Here is a 16320-nt window from a genome sequence, read left to right as displayed (position 1 = left end):
CGCTATAGAGTTGCACATGCATAAGGGAAACTTATACTTCTAACATTTCATATTAGATTCTACTAAAAGTACATATGAACATGTATGAGGGTAACTTATACGCCAAAAAAATTAATTCAGAACCATAATTAAACAACACATAGAAATGTATGTATGATGGTTATTTATACATCTAACAATTTGTGTCATACCTCAAAATAAACAACAATTTCGCATGTATAAGGGTAACTTATACATGTCAAACTTAATATCAGCTTTATTAGTTGGATAAGAATCCGAATAAAAACTAACAACTTTAAAACAAAAAATACAAAAATCAAATGAGTTAGCTGGTAACATTATAGTATTTATGTCATAAACTGCAAATTTTTTTTTTCAAAAAAAAAAAAAAAGAGGACATCCATAAAATGTGCATTTACATCAACAAAGTATAGTTGGAATTGTTTAATATCAACCACAAAACTAAGAATTAGTTTTTCTAAAACAATGCTACTCTAAAGTAACAATTGCATCAGGATCAATTTCATCGAGAACAATCCTCCTTGGCCGAGGAGGATCGCCATTGTCACTCGTGTACCCTTAGTTTGCCTTTTCCACTTCGTAATGCCACAGTAATGAAGCATAGCGAACACGTTGAATTGCAGCATCAAACCCACATGAATGAATTTGATGCCCTTTACTTAATATTTTTGCATAGGCGCAGACGAAGACCCCACAGTCCCTAATTTCAAAAAATAAAACATCACATAATAATCAGTACACTACTTATAATATCGTTATCCATGAAAATCAACTGTAATTTACTTACAAACTATCAGACGCTTGTTGTGGGATGTATGATAATTTGGATAACATGTATGATATGTCGTTATACATTGCCCAACATGTATGATAATTTTGATAACATGTATGATATCAGATGTACGATAAATTGCTTCATATCTACGAATTATTGAAAAACATGTATGATGTCTGATTATACATTGGTGAACATGTGTGATTGCATATTATACATTGGTTCTTGTGAAAAATCATATTATAAAGTTGAACAGTTGTATTATAGCTTATTATACATTGGTAAACACGTATGATATCATATTGTACATTCGACCCAATGTATGACATCACATTATACATTGCTTCAATTGTATAATATCGTATTATACATTTGGTCAGTTGTATGATATCATATTATACATTGGTTAACATGTATGTGATCATATTATACATTCGTTCTCATGTATGAGATCAGATCATACATTAGTTCACATGTATAATATCACATTGGTTAATCAAAAGTTCTTATGATGTGGATCAAATTTAAATTAAGTTACCTCATCGGTCTAGTATGTTTTGCTTCTTGAAATGTGGGTGTGAAACGTCAAAGTCCAAATGTGGGTAACCTAATCCGGAAGAATTTACTCGATTCTGAAAAATCATCATTGATTACGCATCACAAAAAAAAAAAAAAATTATGCCAAAATTTTACAGTAATTCGATTAACATGAATCAAGTACAAACCAAGAAAAAAAAATTACACCTTGAATTATATGAAGAAAATCAAAAAATCGAACTAATAAACTTGAAATGACTTGCAAAATTAGCTAACTTTATATAAACTAAGTTGCATCCATAAAATATATTGACAAATTCAAAAATATGTAAAAGAAAAAAATTAAAAAAGGAAAAATCTACAAACCAATAATTGAACTTGTATTATATGAAGAAAACATAAAAAATTGAAATATGAAACTACAAAATACTTGACAAAGAAGTAAAAACGAATATGCATCCACAAAACATACGGGCAAATTCAAAAAAATTGGTAAAGTTAGCAAATAAAAAATAAAAAAAAATTCAAAACTAAGAAATTTCTAACCACCACTTACAGGATAACATGAATTTGAAAAAAAAGAAAAAAAAAATCTACAAACCAATAATCGAACTTGTATCATATGAAGAAAGCCTTAAAAATCGAAATACGAAACTAGAAAATACTTGACAAAGAAATAAAAACGAACATGCATCCACAAAACATACGGAAAATTTTTAAAAATTGGTAAACTTAGCAACAAAAAAAAATCAAAAAATTTTCAAAACTAAGAAATTTGTAACCACCACTTACAGGATAACTTGAATTTGGGCATGAAAATGGGGATTCAGAAATGGAGGATAAATCGGTTGTTTAGTGGGAGCAAATAGGGGAGAAATTTACGGAAGAGAGGAAGATATTGTGAGATGTAATTTCCTAGATATTGGAGAAAAGTGGGATTGGAGAGTAAATTAAGGGAAAAAGGAGGAAAAAAGTTGATGATAAAGAGATTGGGGTAAGTAAATTACGGGAAAATGGGGGGAAAAGTTGATGATAAAGAGATTGGGGTAAATTATGGAAGAGAGTTTTTTTTTTGTGAGATGTAGAATATTTAAGAAAGAGAAAATTAAAAATAAATTGATTTATATAATTAATTTGGTATATGTGTAAATATTATGGTCAAATTGATGTATAATGTAATGAGGTAATTTTAGGTAGTGTATATATATGTAAATCTTCCTTGATTTTATATGGTATCTCTAATCTCTAATAAGTAGGTGGACTTAATTTTAAAATGGTCAAACACATCTCCATGTCCTTCACTGCAACTTGGCATTGCTATTTTAACATCTTTAGTTGACATAACAAAGTGAGCATTCTATACCCATGTTTGGAAGTGTGACAATTTTATTTTACTCAATTTATTATTTAATTTTATCTTCTTTCCTATTTTTCCATCCCAATATCTTCCATCATTTTTCAAACTCAAACTCTTACCAAAAAAAACAAAAAAACTGAATTCCCAATTCAAAAACGAAAAGTAAAGTATTGTATTAATATGATAATTAATTCGTATAGAATATTATTAACATACAATTTGGTCCGTAAAGATTCACTTTCAAGCACCCACCCTATAAAGTATCTATGTTTTCTTCAAAATAACTCTCAATTGTTTTTATATTTTCTTCTGCTAATTAATTTTCTAATTGAACACTGACCTCCTCCTCCTCCATGTTATTTTGTCATATATCTGAAATTCTAGTTCCAAGCAACTCTCAATCGTATTTATGTTATCTTCCGTTAATTAATTTTCTAGTTGAACATTGACCTCCTCCTTCTCTATTTTTTTGATCATATATTTGAAATTTGTGAAGCTATTAATTCGGATCTATTATCGTCAGAGAATGAGGACGTATGTTTGTGTAACACCCCGTATTCAAGTACATGTATTGGCGTATTCAAGTACGTGTATTGGTCTTATTTATATGGAATTAATTTTTTATTTTATTTATACCGGAATTTGCCCGTCGATGATTCCATATGAAGGTTATTGAATAAGCTTTCCAACGATATAAGGATTTCCAAAAACGGATAAGTTTGGGATATAATCGAGAACGTTAGAAACTATAAAACGGTGGCCGGGATATGGTGAATAGTAAATGTGCAGGAAAATTTCCTGCACACAAACTACTGAGGCCTGCCAGTTTTTTGGGTCGACTTTGAACACTCATAACTCCCTTAATATAATGAACTGGGAGAGATACAACCTATCAAAAGAAAGATCTTTGAGTCTTCTTTCCAATGCAATTGGTTTCATCCAAATCCAACGTATGAGTAAGGAGTTATACTCGTTTTACTTTAGCCTCTCAAAATAGATTTTTAGGGTCAACTTCAAACGATCATAACTCCTTGTACATGACGAACTGGGTGGCCTACTTTATATAAAATGAAAGCCCTTTGAATTATCTTTCCAACGATACCAATTTCACCCAAATCCGATATCGGAGCAAAGAGATATGGTCGATCTACTTTAGCTTGTCAAAACAGTCCACCATGGACAGATTCGAATTTACTTAAAATTTTAAGGGCAATATGGTCATTTTCCATCACCTCATGAACGAAAATTAGTCATTATATACATATACTTAGCCTCATATTCATTATTTATCATCCATTATTGAAGACTAAGAAACCCTAGCCAAATTTCAACTCCAATTATCTTGTGATTCAACCGTAGAAAATCCAAATTGATTCCGTAGTTGTGTTCACCGTCTCGAGGGCTTCGAGAAGCACCCCTTATTTGTGCCAACAGGACTTCAAAATCAAAAGGGTCATTTTATGGTAAGGATGTAAATTATGTTGGTGTTATTTATATGGATATGTATATATATGCATGTGAGCATAAGAAGTGTGTTTTTTTATTGTTGTTGAAAGATGATTGGAAATGATGTTGGATTATTCTTGTGCATGGTTGGATTATGTTGAATTGTGAAGGGATTTGGTGTGATGATGTGGTATTGAAATGATGATTATATATATATATATATACACACACATAAACCTATTGTTCAAGTTGGTTTTTGGAATGCTTTGCAAATATTGGTTGTATGAAATTATGGAAGAGAATTGTGGTGTTGGGTTGCTAATACTAGATGCCAAACATTTCATTGTAGATAAGTGATTTGTAAAGGCGGGAAGTTGTGTTGAATTGGTATCCGAATCTACGACGAGGTATGTAAAGCATACTCTAACAATGTTCTTTGGCATGAAAACACCAATGTTCCATCAAGTAAGATTCCGAGGTTGTCCAAAAACATATATTGTTCTACGTTACCAACGAAGTTGTTTTCATCCTATAAAGTGTCAAAATGTTTCATTGATATACCAAAAGGCTCCTATTTCATTATTGTGATATTGATGATTCTGAAACACATTGTTGATGTACCAATGAGTCTTTATTACATCGTTATTGTATAGAAGGTCTATTACTTGGTTCCTATTGATGTATCATTGTTTCAAAGTATAAAAAATGTGGTGACGACCGAAATAACAATCTCAAAGATTAATTGAACTAAGTGATGGAAGTTCTCTCTTATCGGGTGGTATCCCAGGGGCATAAGCCTAGCATGGGTCGATCCCTATTTATGTGTTTATGGGTGGTATCCCAGGGGCATAAGCCTAGCATGGGTCGATCCCAGTTGATATGTACTGGAGGCAGCCTAATGGTCACAGTACAGTACAGTAATGATTACAAAGACGATAAGAACGAAGGTAAAGTGATTGAATAAATACAATGTACAGGTTGTCACAAGTTCTAGTAAGTGTGGTCCACTCCTATTACGACTTATTCACTTGTTTCTGATTTCTATTGAGCTCCTATATTATATGTGATTATCTACAACTTTACATACTCAGTACATATTTCGTACTGACGTCCCCCACGGGGACCTGCATTTCATGCTGCAGGCACAGGTACCTCAGCTCATTCACAGCATACATAGGAGCCAGGTCATACAACTATTGTTGGTGAGCTCCAGTTTGCTTCGAAGCTTTCCGAGTCGGTTCCTACAGGATATCATATATACAAACAATACATACCAAAGGGAGGGGATCATCAATACAGAAAAAGACCTCACAACATTTTTTTGAACACTCCATTTTTGGTTCTTTTCTTCATCTGGGAAAATTCCACATCACACACAGTGAAGAAGACAGATACAGACACCTCACAGATTCACGACACACACAGATACGCATACCACGTTAGTGAGAGGGAGAGATCGAAGGAGGAAGCAAGCACTGAAATTGGGGGAGTCGACTTAGAGGGAAAATGGCGTGAGAGAGGAGAGAACACCTGAGATTCGAGATCGATCGATTGAGAGAGGTAGAGAGAAAACAGAGATCTGAGAGAGAGAAGAGAGAATCGGAAAAAGGAGTACTGCTCCGGCGAGTTTCGCCTAAGAGCAGCAAAATCCGATCCGTTCTCATCGTGTTTGAGCTCGCTGGAGCTCCGACGACGCGAAACAGCGATCCCCAGCCCTTAAAATCCCCCAAAATATTTTCATTTTCTTGGTTTTTTTAGACGAGTTCCCTCCGGAGAACGTTAAGGTCGCCAGATTCCGACCTGTTTCATCGATCCTAGTTATCGGCCAAGCTCGCCGGATCTACAGGCACACGGGTTCTTCATTTTTTTCTTGCGATTTGTGATTCTCGGGTTAGTCTATTCATGCCCGTGGATTTCTGATCGGATTGCATTTCCTGAATATTTTGTGTTTGGAGTTCGGTTGATAGTCGAGTTGGTATTTGTTGAGGTTCGACTCGAGGCTTTTAAACACGGATTCTATGAGATTTAATCGGAATAATACAATTGAAAGCAGCATTGAGGTCCATTTCTCATCACATTCTCTATTCTATTTTTGGAATTTTGGTTGTTTGTCATGGGTGTGAATAACTTATTTGTTTAGCATATTTGAATTCTTGTTGTGTGTACATGGTTGATGTTGGATTTGATAATGGAAGAATTAGTTAATTCGTTTGACAATGGATTTGAGGGTGGAATTGAGAAATTGATAAAAAAGGGCGAATTTAGATTAATTTTGGTTTATTGTTATCTTGATTAATTCGGAATCAGCATGAATATTGTTTAACGTGATAGAATCATAGGCCGAGCTGGGTAGGCAAACGTAGGTTGGGGTAGGTAGAGTTTAGAATCTTTTGTTTTGTTGAATGTTTGAAATTTGGTTGAATGTTTTAATTTTCTCGTATTAAAAAATTGTACTTATTTGATCGGGGAATGCCTCGTGGAATTTGTATCGATTTATTCGAGGAATGCCTCGAAGTATCTTGTACTCAAAGACGGCGCACGGTCAAGGCTCGGAACGTTGGATGGAGTTTGGTTTATGATTAGCTTAGGATTAGTTTAGAATAGAGTAGGTTTATATTTCCGCATTTTTTATGTTTCGGGTTATAATAATTGGATTGGACATTATTATTTTGGCTTTTGGATTGTTTTTTGATGTTTGTTTATGTACTTTGTGTGGTTTATACATTTGTGGTGTCTAATTAGCCGATACTCTTCACCAAGCGACTGTGATCGAACCACGAGATCGAGGGATGTCTAACACCTTCCCCTCGGTCAACAAAATTTTTTAATCGGAATCTTTATTCGCGGATCAGTTTTACAGAGTCAAAATTATTTTGAAAAGGGTTTTGCCAAAGGTGACTTGACACACCGGATTATGCCAAGTGGCGACTCTGAGTTTTGAATATAAATAATCCTTTTCAAAACAAATTTTCATTTTTTTGTCACTTTGATAGTAAAAATCCTTTCAAACTTAAAAATGAATTTTTTGGAGTACGAAAAAAGGGGTGTGACATCGTATTTTTATGAGGCACACGATTTAACACATAATAAGCAGTTAAAAGAGCTTCACCCCAAAAACTTAAAGGTGCACAAGACTCAATTAACATGGCATTAGTTAATTCAACCAAAGTTCTATTCTTTCTTTCTGCTACACCGTTAGATGCAGGAGAATAAGGAGTAGTAGTTTCATGAATTATACCCAATGATCTTACAGAAGAATTAAACTCAAGTGACTCATATTCATGACTTTTATCACTTCTAATTCATTTTATTTTTCTATTAAACTGATTTTTAACTTCATGGAGGAATCTTTTAAAATTCTCAAAGGCATCATTTTTATTTTTTATTAAGTAAACATATGTAAACTTAGAAAAATTATTAATGAAAGTGATAAAATAACTATTTTCTCCACGAGTTAAAATTCCACCAAGTTCACAAATGGTAGTATGAATTAATTCTAATAATTCAAACTTTTTTTCAACTTGGTAATGGGGCCTTTTTGTGATATTAGCTTTACTACAAGGTTCACATTTTTCAAAATTCTTTTTGATCATTGGAATTAATCCTAAACTACTCATGATTTCCGCATAACGTTCATTTATATGACACAAACGAGCATGCCAAAAATTAGTAGAAGAAAGTATATAAGTAGAAGTAGTTGCTTTATTCATTTCAACACTCAATTTGAACATACCATCACATGCATACCCTTTTCCCACAAAAATATTATTTTTCATAGTTATATACTGGTCAGATTCAGTAATCTGTTTGAAGCCTGCTTTATTTAGAAGAAAATCAGATACCAAGATTTTTCTCATGGAAGGAGTATATAACACATCTTTTAAGATTAATATCCTTCCAGAAGTAAATCTCAACTCGATATTCCCCATTCCAAGTGCTTGACTTGTGTGTGAATCTCCAAGCATGATGGTTTTGGGTTCCTCAAATTTTGTATAATTCTTAAACCAATCTTTGTCGTAACAGACATGACGGTTTGCACCGGAGTCAGTCCACCATCCATCAACATTCATCACCATATTTATGTCTGTTATCACTGCCACAAAATGTTCTTCGATAACGTTTGCCTGAGGTGTAGGCCCACATTTCCGATATATGCAAGATCGAGCAATATGCCCACTTTTGCCACAGACAAAGCACAATCCTTTTAGTTGTACATATTGATGTTTTGCTTGGTTATTCTCACCATAATTATTATTGGGATGTCTACCATTATTATACTTGAATATTATCTTCTTAGGCTTCAAAGTAGTATTTTTATTATTTTCAGGGATAGCATTATATGAAGATAAATTTATCTTCGGTGTGATGTTGTTCTCTTCTGTTTACATAAATGCATCTTGGCCTCGAGCCGCATATTTCTTCGCTCCCGCCATCTCAGTGTCGTACTTACTCTGTAAGGCTTTCCAAATTTTCTTTGCACTAGAGTAAATTCTATCATAATAATAATAAAAATTATTGGATAGACAATTAAGTAAACAATGACGACACTTGTAAGAGTCACTATTGTATTTTTTAACTTTTTCTTCCAGAGAGATAATTTCGTCGTCAATCATGGAAGAGTTATCTACTTTATTTAGGTTCTTCTCAGTTAACACATATAAAACATTGAGAAGACTTAAGTAGAAAAACACTTTACCCTTCCACCACTTGAAGTGAGTACCGTTGAACCGGAATGGCTTGTTCAGATCTCCCAACTTGACATCCGCGGTATTTTCAGTTGTTGCCATCATTGAATCTCCTTAAAATTGTTGGTGATATTATAATAAAATTGCAATAAATATTACAGTAGATTACAATAAATTACAACTGAATAAAAAAAATATATTTCTTCTTCTATGGCTGAGGCGCGGATATCTCGCTCTCTTTAAGGAGATTCAAGCCCACTGCGGTAATTATTTCTCCGGTCCAGCAGTAATACTCTTTGACCTGTCCCCTCCAGGATACAACAGCCTATACACAATAACTCAATATTCTGAACTAGAATTATGTTCAAAGCTCTAAAAAATAAACACCTCCCTTTAACTAATAAACTCTCTTTATTTATATTTTTCTTTCTCTGCACTATATTTGTTATTTCTTCTATTTTCATCTCAAAATGAATATGCCTATTTATAGGCAAATTTACAGAATTTTTTTATTATACTAGTTGCCACCAAAATTGATTAATTTTTTTTTTTATTATTCTAGTAGCCACGAAAATTGATTAGCAAATTTTTTATTTATACTAGTAGCCATCAAAAATGATTTAACAAATTCTTCTTTTTGAATTATATTTTTCAAAGCTTTAAAAGTTGGCTTGCCATTTTTTTTTTTTTGACCAAAAAAAAATTTAGCTAGACTAATTTAATACAAAATTTAAAAGAGTGGAATGGGAATGGATCTGGATAATGCCAATAGATATTATAATTTTCACAACGTAAAAAAAATAATTTTGGCATTAAAAAAATATCATTTTTGGCATTAATAATAATATTAAAATGCCATTAATCTTTCACTGAGTTTTAATTCGAGGTTTGAAATCAGATATCACAGACTTTGTGACTACACTAATGTCTAAATTTCACTTTCAAAACCTCAACTTTCAAAGTAAGAATTTACACTTTTGGTACTTAAAGATTGATCGACTAAATTTAATTGACTCACGATTAACATGACGCTCAACTGCTTTCCTATTAAGGTATGTTCATCCCCCTCATAAAAATATTAAACTTTGTTGGCACAAGGTTTTAATGTAAATTAGGATTTATTTATGAAGGAGTTTGTTGTTCACTATCACTAATATTGATTTCGTTTGTGGATGCAAGGTTTTGAAGTAGAGCTCTCTGCTTTACTATTTTTCTCTATGGCTAGATGAGTTGCATAGAATCACATTTAAAAGTTTGTTCTAAAGAAGTCACATTAATCTACGCAAGCCGCAAGTTGGGGAGCTTTTTTTATTTTTTGTCGCGAGATAGCACTCAAGGATACACATGAGTCACAAGTTCAATTTTTCTTGAATGAGATATTATTGTTTTAATAGGAGTGCTCGCGTCGAAGAGGCTTTTCAATTCATCTAGAGCTTTCGACATGGTTCATTGCTTTCTTTCATAGGTTTGATTTGATGTGTGTAATTAAGTAAATAAAAGTGTTTCTCTGTTAAATTTAAATATGATTTTACATGTTAGAATAAAATATTTTCATTAAGGTGCAGTGGATCAAATAACACATACTTCATGAATGTTGATATAGTTATGAGACTCGGTGGATATTGAATTGGCTACCAATTCACTAGAGGAAATTTGTCAGAGGCCGGAAAGAACAAGGAAAGACCTTAATGGTGAGCAAATCAGAATTTAAGATGTTGCTCTGCTTGAAAAAGTTTTGTTGAAAAGGATGACATTGCTAAGGAACTGAAGACCTTATATGGTGTTGGTGTTGTGCTTGTCTCTGCGTATTTAGGCTCTTTCTTTTGGATTCTTTTTTTATTATGAAAAGTAACGGCTTGCCAATCTTTATTTGGAGCATCATCCATCGTATGTGTAGGCGGCTCCGTTTGTGGTACTATCGCACCAACAACTTGTGGTTGTGGTGATGACATAATGTTTGTGTATGCTCTAGAATACCACATGTTGTGCATAATATGTCACCCCTTCATATTTAAGTTGTTGCTTCAGGGTTCCTATGTAGACATAGTCCCGATTGGTACTCCCAAGGGCTCTTCAATGCATATTCGCGAATAACGCTCTCTAAGGTTTGCCGATGTAAAAATTTTTGTTTTGACTAGTTTTTCAAGTTTACTACCTATTTTCTATAGAAAGAGATAGGGGTGGAAAATAGGCGGGTGGGGTTGAATTTGGACGGGTCAAGATGGGCTGAACAAATAATTGAGCTAATGCCCAACCTTGACCAAATACATTTGGGTCAAGGTGGGCTGGGCAAGATGGTCTAAACTATGGGTCATGAGTTATAACTCAACCCGTCCAAATGTAAGCTTAATCAAATTAAAAATGCCACCAAGTTATTTTCTTTTTCTGTCTTTTTAACTTTTTCTTTTTTTTTAATTTCCTTTTATTTCTTTTTTCCTTTTTATTTTTGTCTATTTTCATTCTTTCTCTTTCTTTTCTTTTCGTTTTTATCTATTTTTAATTTTTATTGCTTTTTTCTTTGAAACCTTTTTTATTTTCTTTTTTCTCTGTTTCTTTTTTTCCTTTTTTTGTCATTTTTTCTCCTTTTTTTTTTTTTTTTTTTTTTTCCTTTTTTTTATTTCTTTTTTCTTTTCTCTTTTTTTTTTATTGTTGTTGTCGTATTTTATATTTTATATATTTTTTGAATTATATATTTATTTGTATCATATATATTTCAAATAAATTTATTATTTATATTTGAATACTTTATCTATGAATATAATTTATTATTTTTATTTGTATACAAATAATTATAAGAAATAATTGTATTTACTTGAGTCTAAAATATTTAATATGCAATATGTCATTCAATGAAAATGTACCGTTAGTATTTGTATGTCAAGTGTATCATTTGCATTTCTATAAAAACAAGTGTCATTTTTATGTGTATGGTTCAAGTTGTATAAACATGTATCATTTGATACAAATATAAATATTGTATTTGTATAGTTTAATATTTTACTTTTTGTAATTTATCATTTATATTTGTAATGTTCAATCTGTATTAATAAAATGCAATTTGTATTAATGAAGATAAATCATATAAAACATAAATAATGGTGACAACTATATAATACAAATACAAGTGCGAACTATAAAAAAAAAATATAAACACAAGCGTGAACTATAAAATACATGTACAATGGTATCAACGAATAAAAAAATACAAATAATGATGTGGACTATAAAATACAAATACAAATATAAATGCAAATACAAATACAAATACAAATAAAATTATAAAATACAAATGTCAATTATAAAATATAAATACAAATATAAGCGTGAATTATAAAATACAAATGCAATTGTATCAATAAATACATAAATATAAATGCTAGTGCAAATATAAATGTAACAAGTCATTGTGGTATTTCCCTTATCAATCATATCTTGTGCTCCATATAGCAATATTTTTTAAAAGTATAAATAAAATAAAATTTTTAAAAAGAAGAGAGTAATAAAAAAATCAAAAAAGAAAGAAAAGAAGAAAAAAAAAAAACTGACAAAAAATACAAGAAAATTAAAAAAATAATAATCAAAAAGTAAAAGAAAATGAAAAAGAAATAAAAGAAAAAAATGATGGTGAACATAAATACAATGATCAGTTATGATGTATCTGTCATCTTTCATGACTTATACTCAACGTAATCATAAAATACAAAAAAGTAAAAGATATAAAATACAACAAAAATGAAAAAAAAAAAAAAAAGAAAAAGAAAAAAAAGAAAAAAAAAGAAATAAAAAAAAGGAAAAAAAAAAAGAGAAAAAGAAATGCTCTAAATTATAATTTTAAAAGTTCAACTAAAAATATTCTTATTTTGTTGAAACCTAGACTATTTTTGTAAGTCCTCCATTAATAAGATTTTGTAAAAGCTTTAAACAATTTGACTTGTCAAGTTTGGGCATCATTATGGGTCTATTTGGGTTGGTGATTTGTAATAGGAAATTGCATGCTATAGACTCAAATATGAGTGACTTTAGATATTTGACCCCAATAAAAAATGTCTTTAAATAATAATCTTTTTTTACATTTTAAGTATAGTACAAGTATCACTTTGCCCCTCTATACTTCAAATATATTTTTTAAACTTTCCATACTTCTTTGTCTCTCAAATTTTATTTTTTATTATTTTCACTTTTTATTTTTTCCTTTAATTTTATTATTTTCACTTTTTTATTTTCTATTAATTTTATTATTCTATTTTTTTATTATTTTCACTTTTTATTTTTTCTTTTAATTTTATTTTCATGTTTTAAACATTTGTCTCAACCTTTATTTTTTCATTTTTTTTTTCTCAAGCATTATCTATTTTTTGTTCTTTTTTTAATTCATTTGTTTTTAACCTTTATTATTATTATTATTATTATTATTTTTTTTATCAATTCTCTTTTTTTCCCTCATTTTCTCAAACTTATTTTTTATTTTTCCTCTCATTTTTTATTTCCTCAATTTTTTAAATTCTTTGCTTTTTTCTTGCTTTTTTTTTTCTCAGTCTTTTTTTATTTCTCTATTTTGTTTGATCTTTTTTTCTTTTTTCAGTTCTCTTTTTTCCCTCATTTTTCTCAAACTTTATTTTTATTTTTCCTCTCATTTTTTTTCTCAATTTTTTTAATTCTTTGCTTTATTTTTTATCTTTTTTTTTCTTTTTTTCTCAATCTTTTTTTATTTTTATATTTTGTTTGATCGTTTTTTTCTTTTTTTTCAAATTTTATTATATTTTGCTAATAAATTAAAAAATGGATAATCCGCAAAGGGATCTTCTTTTTTGAAATCAAAACAAATTTAAGGGCATGAATTATTGTTATGAAGTTCTTTAAAAATTCTCGAGATAAGTCGTGCCTCTAAGACGAGAGTCGTAGAATATCTCATAAATAAATATATAATGTGATAGTGTCAACTCTTGTCCTTGGGGCATAGTTTATTATTTTAAAGTCCTTAAGCAGAGTCTTGCCTCTAAGGCAAGAGTTGTAGAATATCCCATAAATGAAGACATAACATGGTAGTGTCAACTCTTGCCCATAGGACATAATTTATTATCTGAATGTCCTTGAGCTAAGTCTTTCCTCTAAGGCAAGAGTTGTAGAACATCTCATAAATGAAAATATAATGTGGTAGAGTCAATGTAATACCCTGCATGTTTCTAAGCTAGGAGACGAACCATTTTTCCTACATATGAAATCTCCTATCCTGTGATTCATACTTGAGTACATGACTTACAATGAGTATCCTAGTGATAAGATAGCTTATGATGCATTAATCATGTTCATATGAGTCACTTAAGGTAATACAAGCTAAGAGTTTTTGAATCCATCAAGTTTTAGTGTTCGATTTTGTAAGGGTCATATTTGAACGAGTATAACTCATTGTTAATGTGGTATTTCTGTATATTTCTACCCACCAAATTATAGAGAATCAAATTAGCTTTCCAACGATACCAATTTCTCCTTAATCCAATACTCGAGCGAAAAGTTATGCCCATTTTCGTGAGAGACAGTAAGGGTATGCGATTGGTTAGGCGCCGCCCAACCAAACTTAGGCGATTGGTTAGGTGCCGCCTAAGTCAGTTCCAAGTGCCAAAAACACTCAGTTTTGAGTTATTTTGAGGGTAATTAAGTCTTTTAACACTCCTTATACGTCCCTAAACTTAACCCTACAAAATATATAACTTCTAAACACATTACAACCCTATTAACATCTCAAAGTTCATTATCCAAGAGCACCATAGGAGAAAAACAACTGGGGTTGCACAATCAAGCTTGAAGATCAAATTTCAAGGAAATTCCTCCGTCAATCATCAAGAACCTCCCTTCCAAGGTATGCGTAGTGTTCATCCACGGATTCCTTTCGTCCGTGAAGTTCAAGAATCAATCTTTAAAATACAAAAGCTTGGTTGGTTGTGATGATATGATCATACCCATGTTGATGCTTGTTTGTTTTTCTATATAATAGTATCGTGACTGTATACCTCATGAAATTTATGTTGTTAATTGAAAAACATGATCTTTGGATGGATTGATAGAATGCAAGCATGAAATCCACCTATGCCTTAAAAAATACATGCAAGGTGTTCGATAAAATGCCTAGTATGTTAGCACTTCATATTTACATGATTTCATGATATCTAAATAACAAGTTCATGTTAGCCATACACTCCAATATGAATTTCCATACAAATTATGTGTTGTTATTGTTGTGGTATAAAACATGTATGATAATGGAGATATAAATTATGTACACAAGATATATCCATGCTTTCCCTATCGTGTTTGAAATGTTGAATAAATACATGAAGTATAATATCACCAAATCATTACAATATGAATTAAATGTTACATGTTGACGTTCCCTTATGCTTGAATGGTTTCCATGCCATTGCTATGAGTAGTATATGTTGTCGGAATGCCCATGATATTAGAATTTGAGATTTATGACTTGATTATAAGCATTCCTATTCATGATAGATATTATGATGACCATGTACTTCATGAAATCCCCCACTCATGTATTATGGATTTTTATTGATGGTCGTGTACTCAAGAAATTCAAGTTGTGTCAGTTTCCTTCCATCGAGTCCTAGGGGTACTTGTACCCAAAAAATATAGTTGTGTGCCTAGAGCCATGTCATGTTTTCATGATACTCTCAGTCAAGCCATGATCTATAGAATTCAGTCAGTCATGTGACTCAGGAAAAACTAAGAAATCTCAGTAATCTCAGTAGTCCAGTAATCTCAGTAATCTCAGTGCTCAGTAACCTCAGCAACCTCAGTATTCATAGTCAATCTCAGTAACTTTAGTACTCTCAACTATTCCTCAAAATTTAGTATATTCCGTCAGTCATCGGAATCCAGTAAACTTAGTTTAGCTCCGCTAAACAATACCACTAGTATCAGTCTAGTTAATCAGTATCAGTTCAGCTAATCAGTTCAGTTCAGTTATTCAGTTCAGCTTAGTTATTCAGTTCAGTGTCCTTCAGATGGGAGTAAAATTTAGCACCGAGTGAACCCAAGGATGGAAACTCACCTACCAGTTCAGGGTGTGATTCTTAGCAGTCATCCTTGTGTTCCAAAACTACGTAGCCAGCGTAGGTTGAAACATCTTAACTTGTAAGATTAGGGTTGATGAGGCGGCTTAACCTGTCATTTTAGGGTTCCCACCGTTCTCATTTGAGTACCTGCCAGTATAGGGTTCTCACAGTTGCCCTTACCAGTAGCGCGGTATTGACACCCCTCCAATCGGGGCAGAGATTAGACCCCAGCTTAGCTATTATAGCGTATTTGAGGCATGTCGGTTAGATAACTACTTCCCACAGTTTCAGTTACAGATTTTAGTACTGTCAGCTATAGCTATCCAGTCTCAGTAAAGAACTCAGATAGTTCGTCAGATTTTAGTATATTAGGACTGTCAGATACTGTCAACTCAGAAATAAAATGGAACTCAAATAGTTTTCTTCAGATTT

At 31.6% G+C, this 16320-nt stretch overlaps 1 long non-coding RNA gene across 1 annotated transcript; it reads right to left on the bottom strand.

The window, feature by feature from the left end:
- Positions 1-325: 325 nt before the first annotated feature.
- Positions 326-2422, bottom strand: LOC107861423. The gene is made up of 3 exons (XR_001671809.2): positions 2126-2422; positions 1335-1428; positions 326-721 (listed from the first exon to the last, which is right to left on the bottom strand). It is a non-coding gene; the product is annotated as an uncharacterized LOC107861423 (long non-coding RNA).
- Between the last annotated feature and the right edge of the window lie 13898 nt (positions 2423-16320).

Source organism: Capsicum annuum, chromosome 2, assembly GCF_002878395.1.
Source record: "Capsicum annuum cultivar UCD-10X-F1 chromosome 2, UCD10Xv1.1, whole genome shotgun sequence".
Taxonomy (NCBI): domain Eukaryota; kingdom Viridiplantae; phylum Streptophyta; class Magnoliopsida; order Solanales; family Solanaceae; genus Capsicum; species Capsicum annuum.
The sequence above is the reverse complement of the archived record's forward strand: the minus strand, read 5'-3'. Positions and strand labels throughout refer to the sequence as shown.